The sequence below is a fragment of the Alligator mississippiensis genome, chromosome 10, assembly GCF_030867095.1.
Source record: "Alligator mississippiensis isolate rAllMis1 chromosome 10, rAllMis1, whole genome shotgun sequence".
Taxonomy (NCBI): Eukaryota; Metazoa; Chordata; order Crocodylia; family Alligatoridae; genus Alligator; species Alligator mississippiensis.
In genome coordinates, this window is record NC_081833.1 from 38,414,156 (window position 1) to 38,425,100 (window position 10,945).

Sequence of the window (10,945 nt, forward strand, 5' to 3'; positions counted from 1 at the left end):
TGCCCCCCCCCCCCCCCCCATTCTGTTCCATGTCATCCATCATCATGCTAGTAACTCAAGCTGGTATTCAGCCCCCTCCCTTCTCTGGCTCACAGCCAAAGTCATTAACAACTACAGTGAAGCTTTCAACTCCTGCTGCCCAAAATACTTCAGGTTAATGGAGAAACTGAGAGCTTTGTATGAAATCTCAGCCACAGGTCTCTCACACATACTAAAGTAGGGGGAGGGGAGGAAAAGGGCTGAGAAAAATTAAGCAAAGATACAGCTTCAGCTGAGTGAGCAAGAGTGCTGTCATATTCATTTCACAAAAGACCCATTCTTTCTTCTTAGCATGTTGTTTAGAAAATGTAAAGTACTATTCAAGAAGTAAGCATTATTGAAATGTTTGCTATGCTAATGAGAGACCTGAGTCCTCTAGGGCAAGTAAAATCTGTTAGCAAATCCATACATGTTATGGGAATTAAAACTGTAGCTTCTACAATCTGTCCTTGTATCTTTATGTAGAAACCTGTAAAGAATCCAAGACTGATTTATACAAACTCTCAATCCACAAGCCTGGGAGACACTTGAACTTTTCTATTCAGGCAAAACCTCATACAAAGAGACTGGCAGTCAGGACTCCTGTGTTCTCCTCCTATTTTTGCCATTTGCCTGCCATGTGACTTCACTATCAAAGATCTTACCCAAAATAAGTTGTCTGACCTGATCTGTATCACAGAAACCTGTCTGATTAAGAGTGCAGGTACAGAAGTGCTGGCTTACCTCATCTTCCCACACCTTACCTCATACCACATGCTCTGTTCACCACAGAACCAGAACCAGACAGGACAATCTAGAAGCAAAATCACTGTTCTGTTCACTGTTAGCCCAAATTAAGAGAAAAGCTCCCTTGGGGGTGGGGAAGGAAGAAGGATCATCTAACAGCTCTCTCAATGCTCAGCTGGGATGATCCCAAGGAAGGCTGAAATGATGCTGGTAAGACGGAAGCACCTTAAAGAACCTGTCTTGTCAGCATCATCCCCAGTCCTCACAAGCATCTATTATCCCAAAACTGTAAGGTGATGCTTTGGGGTATTGCTCAGTAGTACTGGATACATGAATCATTAAATTTGCAAAAGACACCTCCAAGTGGACAAGAGATTATAGTCCATGCTAAGGGTTGGTCATGGCGAACTACTCGCCAGTGACGTCTGGGCTTGATTATAAATCATTCCAACTAAAAATGCAGCCCAAGGCCCTGAAAAAGCTTTAGCTGCTACAAAATCATAGCAACTCTCTGCTTAAGTAACACAAATCATCATGACCTCAACTTTATCGCCATAAAGTGGCACAAGCTACCCAAGAGAATACTTCTCCCTCTGTGACCATCACTATCTATGACAGCTATTTCGCATTCAGACAATTAATACACCAGCCAGCAGAGGAAAACTTGTAAGTGAGAGGAACAAAACCTGCACTTCGGAACCAGTTTCTGGAAAATAAATAAATAAAACGTTCAGAACTAAATGCAAAACTCTCTCTTTGATTTAGATTTTCCTTGATCAGTTCATCTCCATCATGAATACACAACCCCCTACCATCAATTAATCAAAGTAATTTATTTTGTAATTGGGAAAGTAACAGAGAGAGACTCTTGTTACAGTTTTGGTTTTTAAATACTGTAATTGAAAAGCACTCAAGAGACTAAAGGTGACAAAAGCTGTAAGGGCAGAGACAGATGGATAATTTCTGCTAAATCACTTCATCTCTCACTATGTTTCTTTAACTGTCTGTATATAGGAACAATGATATTTCATACAGTGAAAAAGAACTAATGTTTTCAAAAGAACTTGTGGATCGTAGGATGACTAGTGATGTGTATATGCAAATAGTATGCCTTATTATTTCAGCACCAAGCAGGACATAGCCAGATTTTAATCACACACAACATCCACTCTCCACCTTTCTGTTCCTCAATACCCACCATCCTGTCCACCTAATACCAAAGGAATGCAGAAAGGTCAGTGAGGAAATGAGAAAAAATGCATTTTCAACCCCTCCACCCCCGCAACTGCCCTGCCTCTCAAACATATTTTTATGGTCGGCAAGAGTTAAAACAACCTTTCTATATCAAAGCAGGTACAACTGTCAGATAAGCTACTGCCAAAGCTTAAGAACTTAAAATATCAGAGCAAACAGTAAGTTTCCCATCAAAAATATCTCTTCCAGAAGCCTGGCATTAGCATTTAGCCCCACAGTGACCCTGAAGTCCGAGACTAGCATGAGACAACAGCGCTAGCTGTGTGGAACCCCAGACAAGCAGCGGCAGGTTTCAACAAGCAGCTTTCAGTTCTTTCAGCTGCTTTTTGAAAACATTTCAGTCCCTGTGGAACACCACACAAAAACTAAACTTACCTATTTGGTTTATATGCGGTTGGGAGACAACACACCCTTCCAAGGAGCCGAGATGAAGGACGACCAGAAGCCACGTGTTTTTTTGTTGTACAAATCACAGATAATCATTTCTTTCACGTGTTAAAATTTAACTTTTCTCCCAAGGCTTCTCATTAGAAGAGAGGGCAGCACCCTCAGCACAGCAGCACCTTTATCAGCTGAATCCTGTTGTTACCTAACAGCCTACATTTGTATGGGAATCAGTTTCCCCAAATCTTAGTTTCATCTCTGACATCTGAAAAACAATGTCAGAAATGTGGACTCACTGGTTTTCAAGTCTCTCCTTGCCAGAGTGTGAGAAAGGGCAGGAGCAGGAGTGGGCCGGGCATGGAAGGAGGATGAGCCATTGCATGATACTCACCGTCTAGAGGGAGGTCCTTTTTCCACAGGTCTCTCTCTGAGAGATTGAGTCTCCAATCCCAGGTCTCGCAAGATGTAATCATGGCATAGGGTTCCCAAGCAGACCGGCACCTCAGGGCCTGGGAATCAGTGCAAAGAAAGGTTTGGGGTCAGTACTGGATCAAATACCAGCTGAAGAAAGGTAACAGTCCAAGGTGAAATACTCCAGCAGGTTATGCAAACAGCAGTGCCGCAAACTCAACCCTAACCCCAAACCATCTTGCAACTATCCAGATTTAATGCTAGGGATTTATTACAAGAAATACTGAAAAACAGATTTTACACACACTGTGCTCATCATTCACCCAGTAATTCCTCTCTTATTTCCAGCTTCTTTCACTACTAAAATTTGGTTTAATAACTTCTTAGATCATGAGTTATTCAGGGCAGAGATCATCCACTGCCCCTGGGTTGGGGAGGGAGCGTGTTCCTATGACAAGATGAACCAGCAGCCTTCCTACGAATCTGCGCATCACCAAGCACAAGGACCAAGAAACAAACATCAGGCTTTTACCAGCTCTGCTCTCTACCACACTATGCTGTGATCCTGGCAGAGGCCTTCAAGAGTTATCACAATACAAATAAATCAACTGAAAATATGCAGTTGTAATTCAGAGAGAGCATCTTGCACTGGTTTCCTCTTCAGCAGAATACCCTCTAATTTACATGCTTGCAATTTAAATCTCATTTGATGCTGGTGATCTGACTTGGTGCTGGCCTTATGTGTCTTTAATCAGAGCATTATCAGGCCAGGCTACAGAACGAACACTACAGAGGTTGGAAGAAGGCAGGGGAGTCAGCGAGAGAGAAGTCTTATCCACGAAGAGGTGCAGCTGCCCTTAGATGCTCAGACCTCTTTAGCCCCCAGTCTCGCTCAGCCGGGGAAGGACTGCTTCACCCACTGCACAGCCCTTTTTAAATTCTCTGGTTGATGATGAAGGACTGGCAGGGTTTACTCGTATCCGGCCTCAGTGGGATGGCTCAGGATCAATGCACACTGCCAGCATGCCCACCTGTGTCCTGTGCAGCTTGCCCACTGGGTCCCCTGTGGAGAAAGCACCCGGGAACCAGCCCTGGACACCTAGTGCCCCCAGCCCCTGCCTGGAGGCTTTGTTCTGCCTCTAAACCCAAACGCTGGGTGGAAGGAGGGACCCGGCCCTGAAGATGAACCCGCCAAACAGAACAGCTACAGAAACAGGCCTGGGGCTTGGCAAGGGGGGGGCGGCATGAAGGGCATCAGATGAAAGAAGGGGTCACCGCAGCCCTGCGCTCTGCTCCAGGCCTCCCAAACTAGCGGAGACCAAGCCAGGCTGGCGGGTACCTAGGCACTGCCACACCTCCCGGGCAGGGGCAGCGCAGTGGCTATGAGGAGAACTGTCCGGGCGGGGAACGCCCCTGCTACCGCCCCGCCCCGTCCCGTCCCGCACCGCACCGCACCGCACCGCACCGACCTGTGCCCGCGGGGCCGGGCCGGAGAGCAGGGCGGCGGCCGCGATCCCGCCGCCGCGGCTGGGGCGGGAGGCGGCGGCTGATGCCGCGCGGGTCGCCCGGCCGTAGCCGCCCCCTTCTCCCGCTGTCAGCGCCGCGCCGAGCCGGGCGGGGCGGGGCGGGACGGCTCCCCCCACGGACACTTTTCCACAGGAAACGACTGACTCCAGTCGCTGCCGGTTGCTATGGCGACCCGCTTCTCGCAGCGCAGCCACCGCTCGGCCGCACCGCACCGCACCGCACCGCACCCCCGGGCGGACTGGGCCGGGCCGGGCCGGGCCGGGGCCACTGCCGGTCCCGTGTCCCTGGGCGTTGGCGGCCACCGCGGCACGCGCCCTCCTGCCTCCGCTGTGCTGTGCCCCGGCCGCAGCCGCACGTGCTGAGAGGCTCTAATAATGCACCAGTGTTACTTGAAAGACCCCCCGCGCAATACCCTCGCCCGCGGGTGCCCCGAGACCCCTTCAGAGGCGCCCCGCGCTGCGAGGGGGGCAAAGGCGAGGCACAAGGGGAACACAGAGGTCTCAAAAAGGAAGCCACGCTCAGTGCTAAAAAACAAAAGCCCAGCGCTAGGGCCCTTGGGTCTGCAGCGGAAACATGGCTGCCTTCAGCCTTGCTCTTCCCTAGCCGAAGACCGAGTGAAAACTGAAGAGCGGCCTCCCGGAGGCAGCTTCGAGCTCCTTCTGTTCCTGCAGCTCGACACCCAAGGCAGAGAGCTGTTACTAAATGCTTTACCTCTCAAAGAAAGATTGTCTGTGGGAGTATCCTTATTGTTTTTTTATTATTTTAAAATACTCCTTGTCATCAGCTCAGAGGACCCCCACAGGTCCCTGCCAACCCTATGCGTCTGGGGGTCTAGGAGGGTGCTGCACTGGTGCAGTTGCAACTCCCCCCCCTCCCTTGATTCCTGCTAAACCCAGAGTTTAAAACCAGCTGCCTGGCAGTGGCAGCAGCATTTCTAGTCGCCTGGTGCTGAGGGAGCCAGTTGACTTCCTGGCTCATTATCTACCTGATCCCTTCTCAGCCCAGTGTTAACCACCCTCTCTTTTTAATTGTCTTGATGTTCCACCCATCAAGCCATCCTTTTATTCCCTTGTCTGTTAGCTGCTCCATATAAGGAAGCCCCTTTTCCACAGCACTGCAGATGGTTCTGGGCTCCTTCCAATGAAGTTGTGTGTTTTTTGTTCATTCTTAAACTAAATAACATAGCCCTAGGGGCCTTCAGCATATTAGTAGAGCTTCCTGTATATTTTTACCTGGAAGAAAATGTGTGTTGTTTTATATGTTATGGTGAATGTCACCATCTCTGCCTCGCTTTCCAAAATTCTAGATCTGCCCATGGGTTCTATGGTTCCAGTGTGCGGCAGCCAGGGTAGGCTACTCTGCATTTGATTATCATTTTGCTTTATACAGGTAGCCAGAAAACCCCATTGCCTGTCACTAAGTGCCTCTCTGATGCACATTCCAAAAGTCAAATCTGCTGAAGTCAACAGCTCCCAGCAAAACTCAACCTGCAGAGCTCCCGCGAAACTATGTATTTCCCCACAAGTCTTATTCCTTTCACTCTCTTTATTCCCCAAGAGAGCAAAAAACCAACAAAACAAACAGGTATGCCTTACTCCCTGTCAACTGTTTTACTTACTCAGGATAGCCATGCATGGTAGGGTGGGTATTTGACGGATCAAATAAAGTTCAGTCAACTGACCAGTCAAATATCAGTCAAAAATTGTAAAAAAAATTGCTAATAGGTCCAAATAACACACAGAAATGCACAAATTTTCCATTAAGAAATGTGTAAAAAAAGATCCAATTGTAAAAAATCATATTTCTGTCAAAAAAGCTACAAAAGTGTGGGGGGGGGATGTAAAATTGCTATAATCTTTGATGGGTCAAAAATATGTAGTCAGTTGACTGGTCAGTTGACAATGTTTAATCAGTCAAATGACCATCTTGCCAACCCTAGTCCAAGCATCTGAATTTTTCACAATCTCAAATTAGTAAGTAAAACAGATGAGGGATTTTTAACACAGTATACTTTTTACTTGACAATGACCCAATACATTGCAATACTTTGCACATCGATGGCACCTTAGATCTGAGAATCTCAAGGCATTTTGCCAACCTTAAGCAAGACCAAATACCTATTTTATAGATTCAGATGGGGAAGCAAATGCAAAAGAAAGGGGAATAGTGATGCATGTGTCATCACATGTTTATAGCAGAGTTGAAAGTAAAATCCAAAGAGCCTATTCCCAGTCCTATACTTTAACCACATACTAGTCCTTCCCTTTTCCACAAATTGCAGGAGTAATAAATTACTAGTTCTACATTTGCTTGTAGAGGGGCAAAAAGTGACTTTAAAATAACATTCATGTAGTTTCTTCCTACAATTACAACATAAGTAATGCATTGCAGGTGGCTTAGAAAAAAATCCCTGGAACTAGTAATTTACTAAAGGCAGGTCTACTTTTAGCTAACTTTGCCAGTATAACTATCCTGCTTTGCTGGGATAGTATATCTGACACAGCTTATACTCATAGGCAATGTGTAGGGGGAACACGAGGAAGCATATGCAACCCCTAAGATTGGCCCTCACTGACTGGGGAGTGGGGGCGCCAAGAAACGCACCAGCTGGTGTCCCCCCCAAGATTGGGAGATTGGTGCCAGCCGGGGAGTTGGGGCACTGAGAAAAGTGCCAGCAACACTTCCAGTTTTGCCACCAGTGATCAGCTTGCTGGTGCCCCTACCAAACTCAGGAGGCACCAGTCACCCATGTGCAAAACCATGCTTTTTGATGGCTTAGTTTATAGCTCCTTACCCTTCCAGAAAGAGAAATAAGCTGTTGGTAAAATCCAGTTTTACCAGTATAACTGCATCTACACTTGCCCTTGTAGTGTGGCAATTTGGTCACAAATCAGATCTCATCAGACTCCTGACCAACATAGCAAAAGTTTATAGCATAAATCTGACCTTAGAGCAGGGGTGGGCAATTATTTTGGACAGAGGGCCTCTTACTGAGTTTTAGCAAGCCATCGCGGGCCACATGACAGGCAACCCAGGGCAGATAAATATTAATTTTCTAAATTTTTTAGGGGCCCTGTGGGCCGGATAGAATGGCTTGGTGGGCTGCATCCAGCCCTCGGGCCGCATTTTGCCCACCCCTGCCTTAGAGGAATGTGGTTCCCACCCTTCCTCTTCTCCCTTTTAACTTTTGCTGTTGAGAAGTACAATGGACACCAGTGGAAAAGGCACTGAGGAAAACGAAGAGAGAAAAGACATATAGCCATGTGCCCTGAAAGGGCAAAGAGAACATTTGTTCTTTTTTTGAACAACCAGGATAGATTTTCTCTCTGCTGCAGGGCAGAGCCAAGCTTACTTTTAGTTCCCTTGCTCAGTGGCTGCAAGAGCCAATGCAGCTCCTTGTATAGGGCAGCCCTGTATCATGTCCCTGCTGCATTGACCCCAGGGGAGTTTACAATAAAAGAGAACTGCTGCAATGTAGGTAATTCTTACTCCTGCCTTCCAGCCTCCTTCCTGCTTCTAGTCTACCACTCAACACTGTCCCTCACCTTCTAGGACTTTGGCATAGGACTGTGCAGAGCTGAGAAAGCTGGCTCCGTGCCTGGAGTCAGGAGCTCCTGTACCAGGCAAATTCCCTATGGGATCCACACACCTGCCCTGCAGCTGCTTTCAGTCAGCCATGATGAATCCAGCCTCAAAACCATACCCATCAGCAGAGCTGACCCAAGCAAGGTGCAGGGCCTGGGGCAAATCAGGCCATGTGGGGCCCTGCTCCCGCTCCGATCCCATGAGCCCCAGGCCCAAAGACACTGCCGGCATCAGCAGTTCAGGGTGGGGGATAGCGAGCAGGTGGGTGGGGAGCTGCCGCTCTGCCCAGCTCTGCAGGGCCCCCCAAAGCACAGGTCCTGGGGTGGTTGCCCTGATTTGCCCCCCCGAGACAGCCCTGCCCATCAGCATACAGTTGACCTGGTTCTCCTGTGCCTCATCATTGCTGTCTTTACCAGAATCAGCATGGTTCAAGTTAAGTCAGAGTCCCCCAGCATCCCAGTATTTTGCAGCCCTGGGCTGGGCTTGGCTGTCTGCTTCAGAGAGCAGGGTTTGCCCTGCCCCCTGCTCCCTAGCTGGAGCAGTGAGGGCTGGCTCACTGGCCCCTGAAGGTAAACCCCTGGGGGCAGGGAGGGGAGTTAAACTTCCCTTCTGCCGAGTACAGAGCTGCCCTGCCCTTCTTACTGTTGGCTGTAACTGGACTACAAATCCCAGAGACACCTGGAAGAGGAAGTGATAAGCAACCCTGCAGAGTCCTGCTGCTGTGATTCTGGACTGCAAATCCCAGAGACCTCGGGGGCAGCAGGAAGAAGAAGTGAACACACAGCCCATGCTACCTATGTGCCAGAGAGCCATGCTGTAGCACCCCCTGGCTTCTGACTTGAGCCACTGCAGACATGTGGCTGCATTTCCTGAATCAAAAGTGAATGTCTGTTCATTTGTTTATTGGTTCTATCTTTGCAGTTTAGACTACCCTGCAAAGACTGAATCAATTCAGCCTCAGGCTTTTTGACTGTCTGTACTTAGCCAAAGTGACTGAATGAGGTTCAGTGCTTTTTGGGGCTTTGTGCTGCCTCAGCAGTAACCCAGCTCCTTCTCACACTAACCATCTTGGCAGCAGGAGCAAAGGAAAAGGCAAGGCTTATTTGCCAACTTGAGGCAAACAACTGTGAGGCTGTATGTGCATTTGATTTTTCCACCCAGATATGGTACTGTGCTTTCCTTTGAAATGCTCCTCTCTCAACTAGACATAAAACATTTCTCAAAGCATATTTTATAACCACTTGCATTTTAAGGGTTTGGCTAGCAATGATGGTGATTTGAATCTAGGCACTCGATGCTATTCACTGGGAGGGAGTGGAGAAAGGCAGGACCCACTGGACAAAAACATGTTTCTCTTCTCCTGTACTCAAAATGAAAGGAATGCAGACGAAGAGCCACGTGGCTGAATGCAACCAAGTACTTGGTAATTAAAAGATTTGGTCGGGGATTATCCTGTGAGAAGCAGGCAGGGTGTAAAAATAAATTTCATCTTTTCCTTTGTCCTTCTCCAGTCTCTTCCCTTCTCTACAATGTGAGCAGAGGCTAAGTGTGGCCAACTCTCATGATTTTTATTCTTTTAATCTAAAGCCCCAGCTTCTGGAGAAAAGTGATGCCCTAAGATATAAGTAGAGAAGGACAAATCTTAGATTTAAGAAGGTTATTTCTAGCCCTCATGGTTGAAGAAATGCATGAAAACATAACTTAAAGGTGATAATTTCAGAAAGCAAAGTACCTTCTTTTTTTTTTTTTTTTTTTGAAAGAATCTCATGATTTAAAAGGCTGGATCACAATATTTCAGTTCTTAGAGTTGACTAGCAATAGCTGGCATCTCCCACAGCAGTGTAAATGAACACCTCACCATACTAGCATCCCAAATACTGCCATCATTTTTACAGTTCACTTCAACTTCAAACTTGAAATACATACATTTTGTGGAAACATACCACTAAAGGTCATAACCCAGCTGATCCTAGCCAAAGTTCCAGCTCTCCAGCCTATGGCAAATATACAAAGGTGCTACTCAAAACTGACCACATGATTGCCATCTCCTTACAACTCCATTAGGTGTCTCCAACTGGGAATTGTTAGGATAGCAGCTTTCCCTGCCATTAGAAGGGCTTTGCCATTAAAACTAAGGACTAAAAGACCAGTTATTTTAATTCCATTACTGGTTCTGTTGCTGATTTTCTATTTGACTTGCCCAGTCACTTTCCTGTTTGATCAAATTTTTTCTTGCTTTAATCAGAAGAATAATGGTCACAAGAGTGGTGACACATTACATTCATTAAGGGCAGACATTCTTTGGCTGAAGCCCTGTTGGGAAACATTAAGGGGTTTATAGGGATTGCATTGGCCCTCTGCACCAGACTGATTTACTTCCTAATAACTGATAAGTTTTTAGTGATTTGAAGGTGAAAGGCGCACTCCGTGTGGAAAGCATTTTATTATAGAAGTCTAGTATTGTTTGACAGAGAAAGCATCATGGGTCCACTAGAAAGCAATGAATGCTTTCTTTATGTGCCAGAGAATTTAGTTAACAGCTCCCTTCTTCTCCCACACTGCTGAATTAAGTCATGGATGGTATATCCCCCATGAGAGGGTATATCAGGTTTTCCTTGGGGGGGAGCAGGGAAAGGGGATTCAATCTCTGCTCATTCAGCTTTGCTGCCATCATAATATTCTCCCTAGCAGATACACTCATGCTCATTGTAGCTGATTAAGGTCTTTATTGTTCCAAGTGAAAAACTCTGAACTCTAGAATTAGGTACATGTTAAATTTCATTTTGTATCACTAACATATTTCATGGATGATGGGAGAGGAAAAAAAATAATCTGTAAGAGAGGGGAAGAGAAAATAAACATGAACTTTTTGTTTTGGTTAAAGTTATTCATGGGTTTTTCAAGCCTCGTTACCTTTTTTGCATTTGCTGTAGACCCATTCACCCCAGCAGTCCATTCTAACAGTACAAGAGGGAAAATGCTGCTGCTAATAACCGCCATGAAGATGAAATATCTCTGC

General features: G+C 46.7%; 1 protein-coding gene across 4 annotated transcripts in view; it reads right to left on the bottom strand.

Annotated features, from left to right (window-relative positions):
* KIFC3 (kinesin family member C3) overlaps window positions 1–4,401 on the bottom strand; it is a 43,411-nt gene extending 39,010 nt beyond the window's left edge. For 2 of the 4 annotated variants that reach the window (XM_019497305.2, XM_014597065.3), the window contains exons 1-2: window positions 4,284–4,399; window positions 2,795–2,912 (exon numbers count right to left, since the gene is read on the bottom strand). The gene's annotated coding sequence lies outside the window, so the exon portion shown is untranslated. Of the gene's footprint in view, window positions 1–2,394; window positions 2,716–2,794; window positions 2,913–4,283 lie in introns of those variants that run through there. The other 2 variants (XM_019497306.2, XM_006271693.4) reach the window with 2 other exon arrangements.
* Between the last annotated feature and the right edge of the window lie 6,544 nt (window positions 4,402–10,945).